Raw genomic sequence first — 17,482 nt, 5'->3', positions numbered from 1 at the left:
ACGATTGCACAATTCTCATTCTAAGATCATTAAATGCTTAGCTCGGGCAACCATGCAGAGCAGGGTAGAGGTCAGTAAAATTAAAATCTTGTATTTCTGATTCTTTTTTAAGGCAAGTACCAATGCATTATTTACTCAGAACCTCTCTTGTCTCTGAGGAATTAATTCTAACTGACAATAGGTCATCTCCTGCCAGCGTAAAAGAACAAAGTGTGGCTGGGCATGGTGGCTCATGCCTGTAATCCCAGCACTTTGAGAGGCTGAGACGGGCGGATCACAAGGTCAGGAGTTTGAGACCAGCCTGGCCAACATAGTGAAACCCTGTCTCTACTAAAAATATAAAAAATTAGCCAGGCGCGGTGGCACACACCTGTAGTCCTAGTTACTTGGGAGGCTGAGGCAAGAGAATCACTTGAAACCGGGAGGCGGAGGTTGCAGTGAGCCGAGCCTGGGCGACAGAGTGAGACTCTGTCTCGAAAAGAAATAGAAAAAGTACTTTAATTTGTTTAATTAAATCTCAAATCATCTGAGCATCAACTAGGCATCAAAATAGTTCTCCTTTGTGAATAATTACATACATATCACTGACAAACAATGTAAGCCTGGTGAGATTGCAGTTGCTAAAATGGGGAAGATGAGGAGAAGGGTAGATGTTGGAAAATGGCTAGGAGTTCGGTTTGGGGAACGCTGGTTTGAAATACTTGTTAGTGAAGTAGAGGTTGAATGTGCAGTTGGATGTACTGGTCTGGAGTTCCAAAGCAATGTTTCAACTAGAGATATGGATTTGCGAATCGTGAAGCCAGAAGAAAGGGTTTCCAGGAATCAGTGAGCAGGTGAACCAAATGCTGCCGATAGGTTGTGTGAGATAAAGATAGAGGTTTGACACAGACTTAGCAATGTAGAGGTTGGTTGTAATCTGGAGGACCTGGCTGGGGTGGTTCAAAAGACGATGGGGAGTTAAGGAGTATGGACAAACTGCTCCTGTGATTTTTGTAAAGGGCAGTAGGTTAAAGGGGTATTCAGGTTGAGAGGGGATTTATTTTTAATATGAGAGAACTAGCAGTATGTTTTTTATGGTGCTAGGAATGGTCTGAGAGGGGAAAATTAATAAGGAGGGAGTGAGAAGAAAGGGAGTCTGTGGTTCAAGTGGCAGTGGGAGTAACTCATTCTTGCTGATGAAGGAGCATATGGGTACAGAATCAGACTCTTTCCAAGGAGGAGATGACAGGAGGAGACAGTGAGGTTGAGGACACGTGTCAGAGAGTGATAGAGTAGTTCCATGGAATTCAAGCTAGGTGAGAAGTAGAAGGCAAGATGTGGGTGAGGGGCAACATAGACTGTGGACCGGAGAGGTACAAGTTTGTTTAAATTGAGGTCCTAAGGAGAATTATTAACAGGAAAGGTAGAATTGCTGGTTGGAAAGTACAATGCTTGGATTCGAATTATGGAGGGCCTGTAGTTATTGGTAATGACCAGTTATAACATTGGAAAGACCATGGGATTCAGTAGCTAATACAGGTTGAAAATCAAGATTCTTGGAGGTGAGGAAGTCAAGAAGCTGGGAGGCCACTGTATTGAGAAGGATTATGTTTGTGGATATTAAATTACTGTGAATTACCATAGAAGTAGGGTTGGAAAGAAGGACAGCAAGCCAGGAGCCAGAGTCTTCCGGGGCATGGTGTGAGGGTACGATGACTGGAGGTGAGCGCTGTTTCAGATGAATACTGTTAGGAGGGGTAGTGGATGCTACACATGTCAGAACTGGAGGGTGGAGGTGTGAGAAGAGGATGATCTGGAAGTTGCTTTGAGGAACAAGGAGAAGCTGCCTGCCCTCCAGCCCCAGTGTTGTGACTAGGATGGGAGAGGGAATGAAATCTCCGTGAATAGGGCTACAGGCTATACAGTGCTGGAACATCATAAGGGGAAAGGAAATGTTCTGAAATGAGGTTGAAGTGTTTGAGATTCTCTATAACTGACCATGGATTCTGAAGGGCAGTGTGGAAGGATTTCGGGACTTAAGGAAGGGTGAAAAATGGAATCAGAGAAATAAGAGAGCGGCTTATGAGGGATGGTCAGGAGTCTTGGTCTTCTGAAGTGAGTAGGAATTAAGGGCATGATGGTTTTTGCCCTTCTTTTCCTGAGAGTAGTGAGGCAACGTAGTGAGATTCACTGAGGCAAGGCAGTGAGACTGGAGGGCAGGGGAGGGTGTGGTTCTGAGGCCCGCTCTTCATGTGCTGGTCGTGCTAGGAGCAGAGCTTCCCACACTGCAGTGTGCAGATGAACCACCTGAAGGTCTTGCTGCAGATCCCAGTTCGGGAAGTGTGGGAGGGGGCTGAGATTTCACATGTCTATAGAACTTGCATGGACTCCCAGGCGATGCCGATGCTACTTTGAGGACAAGGCTAGAGGAGACAGAAAATTTAAGTTTTATCGAGAGCCCATTGGCTCCTGCATTGGAGGAATTCGTGAGAGTATTCATAATACTTATACCAGCTTGTGTGTATCGGGTGGGGTGAGAAAGGTTTTCTTGAGGAGCATATATTGTAGAGGAAAATTTTAGGATACATTGGATTCCAAAAGGCAGATACTAGAGGTAATACGGTGTTGTCTCAAAGGATGGATACATGTTTTGTTCCTCAGAGTTTCCTAGACTTGGCACATTGCTTCAAGAGAAGCCGTGACAATAAGACAGTATCAAGAAACAATCAACTTTGTGCTTTTTTTACCTGATGACTTGAAAATTTCCTTTTCCCAAATCAGTCAGAGGCAACACATTGCCTGCCGAAGAAGGGACTAGTGTGGCGTGAGTAAAAGGAGCTGTACAGTCAAAGTTCAAGTTTTATTCGATGTATAGGACAGGCCTTTTGAGAATCAAAGGTAAATCTTGAGGATAGGAAGGCACAGAGTAGTATATGGCATAACAGTAGAACTAGAAGGAGGTAGGTGTGTAGAGGAAGGAAGAGACCGCTGTCATCCTCATCTGCTCTTGGGTTTGGGAAGAAACCAGTGGATCCTATAGGAATTGGGGTGTGGGCTAGGAGAGAAGGAGGTCTGACCTGGTAGGAAGTGAGGGAGGGAATGAGGCTCCCTCTTAGACAGAGGCCAGTACTTCTTGGGCCACACCAGGGAAGCACCCAGGGAGAACTTAGCCTGTATTTGTAGACCATTTCCTTGCAGGGAATGAATTTGGAGGGAATAACACCAACTGTTCTGGAAGAAAAACTGTGTGGCTTTGCCTCCTGTGGGGTGTGGGCCTTCCATGGATGCCCTCAGAATAATGCCTGGTGTTACCTGGCAGGCATTTGACTGTTTGTGCTTGAACTCTCTCCTGGCCCCCATGTGACCTGCCCTATGAGGACAACTCTCACACTTTTGTAAAGAACCAGAACACTCATAAGCTCTCCTAGGATGGCGACCTTGGACCCCCCAATGCGGTAGAAATGTGGAAAGGGTGGCACACAGGTATGTTATAACTACTGTTGTTATAAAATTAATCCCTATTAACTTTGTAAGAGGCAATTTTAGGGCGTAAACTCTACAAAAGCAGAGATCCTTGTTGTTTTCATGGATGTGTTCCACAAACAAAACAGTGCCTGACACAGGATAGAGGTTCAAATGTTTATTGGCGAATGAACACAAATGGTTACTATATTAATATTAAAGTCCCTTGCATGTTAGAGAAGGTAGTACTGAAAAATGCTTCAGTGAATTTCCAGCCAGTCTGTATCATAATGAAAGGTCCACCGTAAGAGTGGATGTCGGGGAGAGGGTCTGGCGTTGGTCTCAAGGTAGGTAGGCATAATGCAAGACAAAGAAGCATAGGTGACTGCAAAGACAGGGCATGAGAAAGCTCCCCTGTAATGAAATGAAAATTATTTTAGCCAAAAGCTTCCTGTTGTCATAGTGAGCAGTATTACATTGCCAGCTGCAAAGAGTCTGATGGTCTAAGAGTAACTGGAAGTTTAGCTTAGGTAGTAATTAGAGAACAACATTTATAATTTGAGTGATGGGTCCACTTGAAGCCCAAACCTCACCATTACACAGTATATGTGTACAACAAATCTGTACATTGTGAACCCTGAAAATTTGGGACAGGTCTTAGTTAATTTAGAGAGTTTATTTCCTGGTTCCTTTTACATTGTTTTATGTATAACCTTTAAGCTTTGAATAAGACAAAAAATTTTAACCTTTTTTAAAAAAAGGACACACTTTTTTTTTTTTTTTGCAAGAATGTTTTCCTACAATATATATTTATTGGAAAATACCCCAATAATGAAGTATCTATTATTTAACTTAATATAACTTTATATTCTAAATTATGACCGGTTTATCTATAAGTATTTATCTCATTACATTAAATTGTTTATCTAGATTATTTATGAAAACTCTGATAATCATGAATTTAAAGTTATGAAACTGCCACTGCAAAATTATAACAGAGAGTGAAACAAGATTTGCCCTAATTGACTCCATATTGCTCTTAACCTCCACGCTGTACTTGTTCATTCCTGGGCATCAGCTGAACCAACTTTGGGAGGAAATTAGCTTATAGCTTTGAAACAAAGATAACAGTGCTTTCTCAAAACAAACCTCCTTACCGCCAATGGACTAGACTGCCTAAAGCCCCAGGATTAGAAGTTATGGTAATCTTACTAAATTCAAGATGCAGCTATTTTCAGTAAACCCCTATCAATGTCTTATTTATTAAAAATTACACAAGCAAACATCATTCTGTTTTGGGCTGGGTTTATAGTTTTGAAACCCCTATGACAAATTTTGACGTCTTACAGTATTTATCAGGGATAAGTATGAAATTGTTTGATTAATAAATGCAAAACAAAAAATGTATGTTGGCAATTCTTAAGATATTTCTAATTTTCTTTTTTCTTTTTTTTTTTTTTTGAGTCTAAGTTTCACTCTTGTTACCTAGGCTGGAGTGCAGTGGCGCTATCTTGGCTCACTGCAACCTCCTCTTCCTGGATTCAACCGATTCTCCTGCCTCAGCCTCCCAAGTAGCTGGGATTACAGGCATATGCCACTACTCCTGGCTAACTTTTGTATTTTTAGTAGAGATGGGGTTTCACCACATTGGTCAGGCTGGTCTCCAACTCCTGAACTCAGGTGATCTGCCCATCTTGGCCTCCCAGATTGCTGGGATTACAGGCAAGAGCCACCGTGTCCAACCTCTAATATTTCTTTACAAATAATTTTAAAGCTAGTGTATTTATTAAAGAATTTACTGGCCGTGCGCGGTGGCTCACGCCTGTAATCCTTGCACTTTGGGAGGCTGAGATGGATGGATTACCTGAGCTCAGGAGTTCGAGACCAGCCTGGAGCTACTCAGGAGGCTGAGACAGGAGAGTCACTTGAACCCAGGAGGCAGAGGTTGCAGTGAGCCGAGATCACGCCACTGCACTCCAGCCTGGGCAACAGAGTGAGACTCCGTCTCAAAAAAAACCCAAAATTTGGCCGGGAGCGGTGGCTCATGCCTGTAATCCCAACACTTTGTGGGCCCGAGGCGGGCAGATAACCTGAGGTCAGGAGTTCGAGACCAGCCTGGCCAACATGGTGAAACACTGTCTCTACTAAAAATACAAAAAAATTAGCCGGGCATGGTGGCGGGCACCTGTAATCCCAGCTACTCAGGAGGCTGAAGTAGGAAAATCACTTGAACCAGGGAGGTGGAGGTTGCAGTGAGCCGAGATCGTGCCATTGCCCTCCAGACTGGGAGACAAAAGTGAGACTCTGTCTCAAAAGAAAAAAGATTTTACTTGTTGCATAAACATGAAAAAGCATGTGACCACTCTTTTTTAGTATCTGATTTAAGTGCTTTTATTTTTCTTGAAACCAGTTAGAGCTCTTTTATATATTTTTAGTAGTGAAACATTTTGTATACAACACATAAATACATATAAAGACATATTAGGCATGCCAATGGAAGTACATTTATTTATTTATTTATTTATTTTATTTATTATTTTTGAGACGGAGTCTTGCTGTCTCCCAGGCTGGAGTGCAGTGGCGCGATCTCGGCTCACTGCAAGCTCCGCCTCCTGGGTTCACGCCATTCTCCTGCCTCAGCCCCCCGAGTAGCTAGGACTACAGGCACCAGCCACCACGCCCAGCTAATTTTTTTTTCTATTTTTAGTAGAGACAGGGTTTCATCGTGTTAGCCGGGATGGTCTTGATCTCCTGACCTCATGATCTGCCCACCTCGGCCTCCCAAAGTGCTGGGATTACAGGCGTGAGGCACCACGCCTGGCCTGGAAGTACATTTTATAGATTTATAAAGTCACCTCCCTTTTTTTTTCTCTAGCTTAGACTTTCAGATTCTTGATAACCTCTTTCACAACCCTAGGCAGTTGTCAACTAAGTAGCCCTAAATTTGCACATTAAACAACTCAGTTTGTGAAAATCAAATAGCAAAATTTACCTCACTTAAGGTACAGAGAGAAAAGGTCTGGTGGTGCTAGAGGGAGACACTTTTATTTTTCTTTGAGCCAAATTAAACATAAAATTAAACTACACTCTTTCTTAAAAACCCAAGAGTATCCTCTGTTGCAATAACTACTTTAGTCAAAAAGAAAAAAAAAAAGGTGAAAACAGAATTCAGTCAAATGAAAAGAAAAAGAAAAACTTTTGCTCAAAAAGAAAGACAAGGTCCTAGGAGAGTAAAATCTTTAATAATAAGCTAACTTTTAAAAACAAAACCATGAAGGCCTTTCGAATACAAAAATGCACACGCGCGCACACACACACACACACATATATCTTGGATTTTAACCATTGAATGCTTTAAAAAAAAAACTCGAAAAAAGATCTTATTACTATATTTCAGCTAGGACAAAATGCTGCTAAATGAACATGATCACACAAATTATATGATTTCTGAGCCCTCTAAGCAGAAATTAACACAAGCTGGTTGTTAAATGCTACCTATAGTCATTTGAAGGGAATTTCCAAGACAGAATCCCAAACCAGTTTCTTACTAGTGATGGGTCTCAGGCTGTAGACTGCTCTCTACCATCTTAGAAGCAGGGAAAAACAAAAAAAAAAAAACCAAACAACTCATCTTCCCTGTTGGAAGACAGCTGAAACTCTATAAAGGAGTTGCTTGTCTTCCATCATCAAAGAGGCAGGAAAAACTTGTTTTCCTTGGGTTGGAAGCAAGCAGAACTCCAAAAAAAAAAAAAAAAAAGAGGAGTTGTACAGCAAAATAAACTTTAGATCTCAAATTTTGTGAGATCAGGGATTCTCTGGAGGGATTATGTTCAGACATCAGCAAATTGTCCTTTTGATTTGAGCCATAAAGTTAGCTCATGCTGGTACCAAGCACCGATGTGAGACTTGTCAAAGGTCAGGGGCATCTCCACTCAGAATCCCCCCATGGTTACCAAAATGTGAACCCCGAACTTTTGAGACAGGTCGCAGTTAATTTAGAAAGTTTATTTTGCCAAGGCTGAGGATGTGCCCGCGACACAGCCTCAGGAGGTCCTGACAACATGTGCCCAAGGTGGTTGGGACACAGCTTAGTTTTGTACATTTTAGGGAGGCATGAGCCATCAATATATGGAAGAAGTACATTGGTTCAGTCTGGAAAGGCAGGAGAACTTGAAGTGAAGACAGGAAGACTGGAAGCAGGGAGGGGGCTTCAGGTCACAGATGGGTGATAGAGGAACCAATGGTTGCATTCTTTTGAGTTTCTGATAAGCCTTTCCAACGCAGGCCAACAGATAGATACTCATCTGTCTCAGTGAGCAGAGGGGTGACTTTGAATAGAATGGGAGACAGGTTTGCCCTAAGCAGTTTCCACCTTGACTTTTCCCTTTAGCATAGTGATTTGGGGGCCCCAAGATTTATTTTCACAGCATGTACCCTCTTTCACAACATGTACCCCGAGAATCTCTAATTTAAAAAACCAACCAAAAAACCTCCCTCAGGTGATTCTAATGTGCAGACAGGGCTAAGAACCACTGCCTACTTCACACTGAATTTGGTTCACTGCTACACTTTGTTTACTTAAAATGAATATTATTTTTGAATAGGTAGAGTTACAGATTTTATAAGTAAAAACAATATTAAAAACAACTAACTAGAAAAAAAAAAGACAATCCTAATATTGGAGACCATAAATAGTACTTTGCGATACTTAATGTTTAAGGAAGGCACTGAGAACTCAGGAGGGGGCATTTTTGTTAAGTTTTCTCGGAGAAGATGGATCCTAGGCACGCAGCCCAGGAGCTTTTGTGCAGAGGGTCCACGCGCGTCAGTGTCTCAGCTGTGGGGCGTCTGGCATGCTGCAAGGCTGTGGCTTTCTTCTGCTCCAGTCTCTGTGGTGCAAAACAGTCTCCCATGCCTCCTCTCTTTCTTCCCCTTGGCTGTTTTTCTGGTCTCAGTTGAAAAGTCACGTCTCTGGGGAGAATTTCCCTGACTGATGGATGAAATTGTGTCCTTTCCTGTGTGCTACTCTAGAACTCTGTTCCTTTCATGAAAACCCACAACATGGCTTTCTGTAAACATGAGTTCATTTATGTGTGTGTGGTTTTCTGCTCCCAGGGCAGGCCCTTTGTCACCCTTTCTTCTCCTTCCCTGGTGAGTCCCAGTGCCTTGTGTTGGGAGATGCAGGGAAACAGGGCCTTTGACAGACTAGTTTGGCTTCAGTTCTCAGTTCCTAGTTCCTGTGGAGCCCACCTCTGTTTCTGCTGCTTTCTATGTTTCCATGCAACTTGACAGTCTTCCTGACAATAGACAGACCCCTTCACCTGAGCTGGGATGAGTGGGTTGCCCTTCTTTGTAACTAAAGGGCTCTAGTAAGGCAATTTAGGAATGGATGCTGTCCATGGATAGACAGAGTTTCTGTCCATCCCACCAGTATTCTGATAGGAACAGAGGGAAATGCTATTTTCTTTGAGAGTACATGATTGGACACTTTTTTACAAGAAGTGTGAAGTGTACAGTGAGCACACTGCCCTCTCCACTAGTTCCCGTGCCTACCCTAAACCCACAAGAACACGGAAGATTGGAGGTGGGGCAGGTGTTTGCCTTATTCCTCATTGCCATGGCTTGCCATTCTCCCTAAAACCCCCAGCTTCTACTCATTCCATCGTGGAATATTACCCACACTTGTCATTGTGTGATAACAGATTTTTGTGTCTTTATTTTTAGAATTTTGAACTAATTTTAATCCCACAACTCTGAATGCCCAGTTTACACATACTTTCTAATTACATTGGTTAAAAATTCTTAAATCAGGGCCTAACAATTGCTGAGAAGAGCCCCCTCCCCACTATGCAAACTTAGACTAGGCCTTTGCTTTAAAACTTCACGTTATTGAAAGTAAGCTGCCACTCCCAGCAGAAGAGCCTGCCTCTGGGCAGCTGCTTAAGGGCCTTGAGTGTTTCTGTAGGGTCTTTGACTACTGGTGATATCCTCCATGAAAGATAAGGGTCTTGGTAGATGTTAGAATCTTAATGTTATATGGTATCACACACCTTTTTATAATTGGGGCACATATAACTATGCATGTCAGAAACCATTAGTCTGGTTTCAAAAGAATATACAGACATCCAGATGGTTTTGGTTCTTGAGTCAAATGCAGAGTTATGAAGACCACATTGTCATTTGTGGAAAAAATGGTTTGGGCATCAGGCATTCCTAGGTTCTCTAGGGTTCTGTGGAGTTAGTCTCCTACCATTAGCACCGCACATTTAACATTGTCTTCATATAGAAACCCCTCTTCTCACATAATTTGTGCTGTGCAGCTGATCTTTGGTTTCTCAAAGCTTTCATTCTGGCAAGAGAGAAATCCAGGCCCCTCTTTGAATCCGTTTCTCAGGAACACACCTTTTGTCCATGCAGTCCCATTCCCCATGGTAGCATCAACTCTCAGTCCCATCTCATAGCACTCCCAATGGCTCTTTGTTGTGTGAAATATATGCAGTGGTTCTAAGATTTGCATATATGATGAGAAGCTTGTGAATATTTACTGAAGAGTACTCTTGGCTTTATGTTCCTGTGCCTATAACAGGGAATTGGAATAATTGATTCCTTGGTTCACACTTGCTTAGAAGACTCAAAATTTATCCTTATTCAAAATTTAGGGTTGTTTCTATTTAGTGAATAGTTTCATTTTATGGAAAGAGATATTTTCGTGATTTGGTAGAAAGTGTAATTAATTAAGTCTGAGCTTCAAGAATTACTGTGTGTGTATGTGTGTATATAGAAGGTTGGTTAATTAAGTCCAGATAAAATTCCTAATAAGTATTATGACACTGTATGGGTAAAAAAAAGAAAATTTGTATAATCCTTCATTATTCTTCGTAATTGTTTAATGTTGTATAAATATACTGTTCAAACCAGCAGAAAAGTATCAGTGTTTTACTGGACTTACAGTACAAGTTTTCTATAGTGATGAAAAATTGTCCATACTTTGAAACCCACTGCCATCTGAATTTCATTTATGCAATGTTTTCTCAAGAGACTACCATATTTTTACATTTATGTTAAACTAATTTTAAATCTATATTTGCAGTTTCATTATTTCCTCTCTGTGGTGTATACAGATGAAGACATTCATTACCGGAATCAATTTATTTGCTATTTGCTTAACAGCGAGTTTCACTTAACGTGACCTTTACTTGATAAAAAGGAAATAGAGCATCAATAGATTCTTTCATCAATAGGATACAATTACCTTGATGATGATTTAATGGAAGAATAATGTCAGAAGAGCTGCGTTGGAAGAGCTATTTAAAGACCAAAAGACAGCTTCATGCAAAAAGCATTCACAGAAGACAGGGATTTCATTAACCTGCATGTGGCAATGAGCAGTGACCCTCTGCTCTCTTTTCTCTTATTTCATGCTTAAGCAATCATCAACATAAATGATACGGATGATAGATATACTTTATTTCTACAAAATCAGATAAAGAATGTTGAGTTTAGAGAAAACTTTAGTTCTTCATTTTCTTTTTTTTTTTTAAAATTATACTTTAAGTTCTAGGGTACATGTGCACAACATGCAGGGTTGTTATATAGGTATACATGTGCCATGTTGGTTTGCTGCACCCACTAACTCATCATTTACATTAGGTATTTCACCTGATGCTATCCCTCCCCCTACCCCTCACCCCATGTCAGGCCCCCATGTGTGATGTTCCCCGCCCTGTGTCCAAGTGTTTTGATTGTTCAATTCCCACCTGTGAGTGAGAACATGCATTGTTTGGTTTTCTGTCCTTGTGATAGTTGGCTCAGAATGATGGTTTCCAGCTTCATCTATGTCCCTGCAAAGGATGTGAATTCATCCTTTTTTATGGCTACATAGTATTCCATGGTATATATGTGCACATTTTCTTAATCCAGTCTATCATTGATGGACATTTGTGTTGATTCTAAATTTTTGCTATTGTGAATAGTGCTGCAATAAACATACGTGTGCACGTGTCTTTATAGTAGCATGATTTATAATCCTTTGGGTATATACCCAGTAATGGGATCGCTGGGTCAAATGGCATTTCTAGTTCTAGATCCTTGAGGAATCGCCACACTGTCTTCCACAATGGTTGAACTAGTTTACAGTCCCACCAATAGTGTAAAAGTGTTCCTATTTCTCCACATCCTCTCCAGCACCTGTTGTTTCCTGACTTTTTAATGATCTCCATTCTAACTGGTGTGAGATGGTATCTCATTGTGGTTTTGATTTGCGTTTCTCTGATGACCAGTGATAAGCTTTTTTTTTTTTTTTTTGAGATGGAGTCTCGCTCTGTCACCCAGGCTGGAGTGCAGTGGCGCGGTCTTGGCTTACTGCAAGCTCCGCCTCCTGGGTTCACGCCATTCTCCTGCCTCAGCCTCCCGAGTAGCTGGGACTATAGGCGCCTGCCACCACGCCCGGCTAATTTTTTTTTGTATCTTTAGTAGAGACAGGGTTTCACTGTGTTAGCCAGGATGGTCTCGATCTTCTGACCTCATGATCCACCCTCCTTGGCCTCCCAAAGTGCTGGGATTACAGGCGTGAGCCACCGCACTTGGCCTGATGATAGTTTTTCATGTGTCTGTTGGTTACATAAATGTCTTCTTTTGAGAAGTGTCTGTTCATATCCTTTGCCTACTTTTTGATGGGATTGTTTTTTTCTTGTAAATTTGTTTAAGTTCTTTTTAGATTCTGGATATTAGCCCTTTGTCAGATGGGTTGATTGCAAAAATTTTGTCCCATTCTGTAGGTTGCCTGTTCACTTTGATGATAGTTTCTTTTGCTGTGCAGAAGCTCTTTAGTTTAATTAGATTCCATTTGTCTATTTTGGCTTTTGTTGCCATTGCTTTTGGTGTTTTAGTCATGAAGTCCTTGCCCATGCCTATGTCCTGAATGGTATTGCCTAGGTTTTCTTCTAGGGTTTTTATGACTTTAGGTCTAACATTTAAGTCTTTAATCCATCTTGAATTACTTTTTATATAAGGTGTAAAGAAGGGATCCAGTTTCAGCTTTCTACATATTAAGCAGTGTGTAGAGGGAAATTTATAGCACTAAATGCCCACAAGAGAAAGCAGGAAAGATCTAAAATCGACACCCTAATATCACAATTAAAGGAACTAGGGAAGCAAGAGCAAACAAATTCAAAAGCTAGCAGAAGGCAAAAAATAACTAAGATCAGAGCAGAACTGAAGGAGATCGAGACACAAAAAAAACCTTCAAAAATTCAGTGAATCCAGGAGCTGGTTTTTTGAAAAGATCAACAAAATTGATAGACCGCTAGCAAGACTAATAAAGAAGAAAAGAGAGAAGAATCAAATAGATGCAATAAAAATCAATAAAGGGGATATCACCACCAATCTCACAGAAATACACACTACCATCAGAGAATACTATAAACACCTCTATGCAAATAAACTAGAAAATCTAGATGAAATGGATAAATTACTGGACACATACACCTTCCCAAGACTAAACCAGGAGGAAGTTGAATCTCTGAATAGACCAATAACAGGCTCTGAAATTGAGGCAGTAATTGATAGCCTACCAACCGAAAAAAGTCCAGGACCAGATGGATTCACAGTCAAATTCTACCAGAGGTACAAAGAGGAGCTGGTGCCATTCCTTCTGAAACTATTACAACCAATAGAAAAAGAGGGACTCCTCCCTAACTCATTTTATGAGGCCAGGATCATTCTGATACCAAAGCCTGGCAGAGACACAACAGAAAAAGAATTCTAGACCAATATCCCTGATGAACATCAATGCAAAAGTCCTCAATAAAATACTGGCAAACCGAATCCAGCAGCACATCAAAAAACTTATCCACCATGATCAAGTGGGCTTCATCCCTGGGATGCAAAGCTGGTTCAACATACGCAAATCAATAAACGTAATCCATCACATAAACAGTTCTTCATTTTCTAGAAACTTTGAAGAAATCAGCAGCCACCAACTATAAAGCTACGATGCGCTTTAATTTTAGTGTGATCCTCCACCCAACTCATTCTCTTCCATGCAACCTAACACATCATGTGGGCAATTCTGTTGAAATGCATGGAAATAGCTATATTGCCTTGATCTGGACAATCATAAAACAAAAATTATTGTGCTATAATATGAAATGTGTTATGTTTGTAATAAAAAGTGTTAACACTTTAGAATTTGTTTCACTTTTTTTGTACAATCTTGAGTCAGAATTTATGAAATGTCAAAAGCATGAAAAGTTACAATCTTTGATGATCATTGCTGAAGCCTTTGTTTGGCATCAGTACTATAGTGGTATCATTTTAAAATGCCAGATTTAAAGACCTGTAGGTAAATAACTGAACTGATTAGAATGTGGGAAAGCCTTTGGTGGGTTTCCTCAGCCAGAAATCTATAGATTGTTTTCTTCTACTTAAGAAATTTAACTGTATAAAACAAAGATGTGATATAAATGTGAGAAAACTCACATCAAATTCAGTACATCTTTCAGAAATTGGTTGAACAAGTCAAGATGATTACTTGTGCACCTTTTAACCCAAGAATAAACCAGTCTCCAAATACCAATGTATCTGAGTTTTAGAATCAATTTTTAAAACATTCATAATTGTTTAAATTATTTTTTCTTTTAGTCACATCAGCTTAAAGACTGTCATTTCTTTCTAGGGTTTTTTCCCTTAAAAATTATGATGTTAATTTTAAGATAATTGTTCAGTTGTCTTTTTCAGTGGCACAGCCAGTTACTGGTCATTAGCTGAGTGTGTCAGCTATTTATTATTATGTAACAAACCACCCCAAAATTTGGTTGCCTCAACACTAAGAATTTATTATTTCTCACAATTTCATTGGTTGGCTAGGGCTCAGTTGGGTGGTTTCTCTGATGGTCATATTTGAAGTCTGTTATGCAGAAAGCTTGGCTGGGACTGGAATATCCAAGGTGACCTCTCATTCTACAGGACTTCTCTCTATGTGGTCTCATTCATTTAGTACTCTAGTGTGGATTTCCTTATATTCAAATGCCCAAGCTCCAGGACAAGAAAGTGGAAGTTATAATTATATTAAAACATAAGCTTGGAAGTCCCCGAATCTCACTTCCACTGTTTTCTAATGGACAAGGCAAGTCACACAACTGGCCCAGATCCAAGAGAAGGGAAATAGATTTCATTTCTTGATGAGATGAAAGGCATGCTTTTAAAAGAAGAGAAAGAGGCCGGGCGTGGTGGCTCACGCCTGTAATCCCAGCACTTTGGGAGGCCAAGGCGGGCGGATCACAAGGTCAGGAGATCGAGACCACGGTGAAACCCCGTCTCTACTAAAAATACAAAAAATTAGCCAGGCGCGGTTGTGGGCGCCTGTAGTCCCAGCTACTCGGGAGGCTGAGGCAGGAGAATGGCGTGAACCCGGGAGGCGGAGCTTGCAGTGAGCCGAGATCGCGCCACTGCACTCCAGCCTGGGCGACACAGCGAGACTCCGTCTCAAAAAAAAAAAAAAAAAATATATATATATATATATATATATATAAAAGAAGAGAAAGAATTGATGTCTGCTTTCATGAAGCACTCAAGTACCCTAGGGTAGTAATATTTATTTGTTCATTGTAAAACATTTATCAAGCTCTGGGATACAAGATGGGGATAAAGTTAATATTTTGATGTAATTCCTATCTTTGTGATAGTTAACAATGTTGTAGAAAAGATTCATAATTAAACGTGCACAGTATTTGCATTTCTGGCAACATAGCAGATAAAATAACAAAAACGCAGAATAAATTTTGACCAAATTTGTGAATCCGTAGCCAGGAAATTTCAAGTAACATAAATAGAATATTCATTTAAAGTATGTTAAGTAGGCCTGGTGCGGTGGCTCATGCCTGTAATTCCTGCCCTCTGGGAGGCCGAGGCAGTGGATCTCCCAAGATCAGGAGTTGGAGACCAGCCTGGCCAACATGGTGAAACCCCGTCTCTACTAAACATACAAAAAATTAGCCAGGTGTGGTGGTGGATGCCCATAATTCCAGCTACTCAGGAGGCTGAGGCAGGAGAATCTCTTGAACCCGGGAGGCAGAGGTTGCAGTGAGCCAAGATGGTGCCATTGCACTCCAGCCTGGGCAACAAGAGCGAAACTCCATCTCAAAAATAAAATAAAATATGTTAAATATACAGAGTGATACTGTGGTGGCTTACAAGGACATCAGATAGGATATGAACATTAGTGCTAGTGGCAGGGGTTTGAACATGCACACAGGACAGGCAAGGTGGAAGGTAGAAACTGACATGGCTGCATGTTTCGTGTGATTGGTCTAAAATTTCTAACTGAGCAATAAGGAAGCTTACCTCTGTAAAAATAAATCCAGTGAAATATTGAAACTATAAACCTGAACAACCCTTGGACATACAGATAATAATTTATGAGATAGACAAACCAAAGCTAAAAAGTTAACACAAAAATTGGTTATATCTGTAAAATCCTAAAATCCTTGGGGCATCAGGCAGAAGTTAATACAAATATTTTCTGTGAGGGCACCTCAAATATACAGAGCACAAACAGTGCCCATCATAAAAGTAGTTCTCGACAAAGTTGAGCTCACAATAAAAAATTAGACACTATGGGTGGTAGTTCCTTAAGCTACTCGTCAACATGTCTGTGTTTTCCCTTTTTTAGGCACTCAGTGTTAATACATTCCTTCATCCTCTTGAATGAAACAAGACTTGCTTTAGCCAATAAAATTGCTTGGAAATGATATGTGTCACTTCTGGGTGGAAGCACTTAAGAGTTTGTGTGCTATTCTTTGTGGTTCTCATTCTGCCAGGGTGGTTGATTTCGGAAGCATGTGTTGATAAAGAATGTCCCCTTCAGTCGTCATGGGGAGCATACTACCAATAGAATGATTTACACTCATATCCCAATAGATAGGAGTTTTAAAAACATTTAAACTTTCAGATTATTTGCTTGCAAGGCATAACTTAACATATAATTAATAAACTACAAAAGAAAATAATCTATTTTAAGTGAGAGTTAACAAATAAAACATGTCCAAGTATAGCACTTAGAGGACTTGAGATAAAAGACAGTCTAAACATGTCAGTGAAATAATATTATTTTATTAGAAAATACTAATTTTTTAAGTGGTTATAAAGGTTAAAGAAGAAATAGGCACTATAATGAAAGAAAAGGACAATCTAAAAAGGCAGTTTTAAAAAATAGCCAATAGAATTTCTAGAAATACAAAAACATAGTTATTTAAATCGAAAACTTGGACATTCACGCAAAATCACCAAGCATGTCTGCAAACAAGACCAAGTGAGTAATAATCAAGAGTAATATCAGACAATAGAAATAGAACTAGAAGTAATTCAGACATTGAGCTTATCAAATAAAGTAACTACAGTTAGTTTCCTGTCAGTGTGGGGTGATGGGCATTTCTTAAGACAGCTAGAACAAGTTCTCCATGCAGGAGTAAGAGAGAGAAGTAGAAATATAAGTTGTAGTAAAGCTGAAATGTCCACCAACACAAACATCAGTCTTCATTGCATGCTGACACTGTGGAAGGAAGCAACAAGAAGTAATGTGTTCTAGAGTGTGGAAGTGCTATACTTACAAGACTAGAATCATCCATGGGTCCACAATGATTCTAATAAATGACCTATGTTAACATCCTGATAAAGAGTATTGTGCTCATAATAGTGCTTCAGCGTTCACCAAAGGGTCTTCCTAAACTCAATTAAATGTTCAGACTCATAGATTACCATAGGTCACTCTCAGCAGCATAATCACTTAGGAAGCATCGTATGCTATCAGTGCAGTGACAGGTATTTCTGTTCTGTGGTATTCCTTGCAATAGTCCATACATTTGTCTGGTGAAAATATTTTTGGTCCCTGGTAACATCTTAGGTGCAAAGAATTAAAATACTTATTGATTAACTTGGGTGAGCCCCTAGCTTGAAAGCCTCATGAAGCACAGGAGCTAAAATCCCATGTAATATTTGCACTGGCATAGCTTCTAGGGTATCCTCAAGGGAGATGCCCAGTTTC

This window comes from Macaca nemestrina, chromosome 4 (assembly GCF_043159975.1).
Source record: "Macaca nemestrina isolate mMacNem1 chromosome 4, mMacNem.hap1, whole genome shotgun sequence".
In the NCBI taxonomy this organism is placed as follows: domain Eukaryota; kingdom Metazoa; phylum Chordata; class Mammalia; order Primates; family Cercopithecidae; genus Macaca; species Macaca nemestrina.
The sequence above is the reverse complement of the archived record's forward strand: the minus strand, read 5'-3'. Positions refer to the sequence as shown.